This window comes from Bos grunniens, chromosome 13 (genome assembly GCF_055505025.1).
Source record: "Bos grunniens cultivar Pamir isolate PY7600 chromosome 13, Bosgru_T2T1.0, whole genome shotgun sequence".
Lineage (NCBI taxonomy): Eukaryota > Metazoa > Chordata > Mammalia > Artiodactyla > Bovidae > Bos > Bos grunniens.
This window is the reverse complement of record NC_141177.1, coordinates 18,880,597-18,881,842: the sequence shown is the minus strand read 5'-3', so window position 1 is coordinate 18,881,842 and position 1,246 is coordinate 18,880,597. Positions and strand designations below refer to the sequence as shown.

The 1,246-nt window shown below is 45.4% G+C and overlaps 1 non-coding gene across 1 annotated transcript; it reads left to right on the top strand.

Annotated features, from left to right (window-relative positions):
• Nucleotides 1-262: 262 nt before the first annotated feature.
• TRNAM-CAU (transfer RNA methionine (anticodon CAU)) lies at nt 263-335 on the top strand. The gene has a single exon. It is a non-coding gene; the product is annotated as a tRNA-Met (tRNA).
• Nucleotides 336-1,246: the final 911 nt, after the last annotated feature.

Sequence of the window (1,246 nt, the reverse complement as noted above, 5' to 3'; positions counted from 1 at the left end):
AAATTTTTATTTATTTATTTTTGGCTGACTGGGTCTTCACTGTTGCGTGCAGGCTTTCTCTAGTTGTGGCATGTGGGCTCAGTAGATATGGCACATGGGCTCGGTTGCCCTGTGACTTGTGGCATCTTCTCAGACCAGGGATTGAACCCATGTCCCCTGCAAAGGACCTATGGGAGCTGTCCCTGTACATGCTTTTACTGCCCAGGCTCTGAATGATGGTGAGCAGATGGCACTCACATCAAGAAATGTCAAGCTTGGGACTTCCCTGGTGGTCCAGTGGCTAAGACTCTGCATTCATAATGCAGGGGGCCCCGGTTCGAGCCCTGGTCAGGGAAATAGATCCCACATGCTGCAACTAAAAAATCCTGTATGCTGCAATGAAGACTGAAGATCCCACATGCTGCAATTAAGACCTGGTGCAGCCAAAAAAAAAGAAATGTCAAGCTTGAGTGAGTGGGTACATAGAGCTTGACTTGGTCAGTGAAAAGGGAAAGGAGTGGAATGAGACCTGCCCACTGAGTCAGGGTCAGGATCGAGGGGAAGAGACCCACTTGATGAAGAGGACTGTATTATTATCTAATTATAAACCCAAGGAGACTCTTAAGATCCAATCTAGAGGCAGAATCAGCCAGAGGCATGCACAGAGGAAACCCCCAGTATTCCCCAATAATCCATGCTCTTGCATGTCACCGTTTCATGCACATTACCTGGAACACCCTTCCTATCTTTGTCTGCTCAGCAGATTTATCCTTCATAATCAGGTTGTAATGTCACCACCTCTACAAAGTTAGCCACTCCATTTTTTATAGAATTTACCACCCTGTAGGTTGTGAAATATACATTACCCACCAGCCTTCATGTGAGTCTGTGGACTGAGGCTTTAGGCACAGTCCATGTGTTATTATTCTTTCAGTCTCTCCCAGAGTCTAGCATAGGATTTGACACATTATGGGTGCTTAATCAATATTTTGTTTAATGATATATGAATGGACTCTGATGGAAAGCAGCAAGTTGTTCACAATCTACACAAGATGCAATATTCTTTTTAAAAAATTATTTATTTATTTTGGTTGTGCTGGGTCTTCGTTGCTTTGCCCAGGCTTTCTCTGTTGGGGAGAGCAGGGGCTCCTCTTTGTTTTGATGCTCAGGCTTCTCATTGTGGAGGTTTCTCGTGTTGCAGAGCACAGGTTCTGGGCGCATAGGCTCAGTAGTTGTGGTGCACAGGCTTAGCTGCTCTGCAGCATGT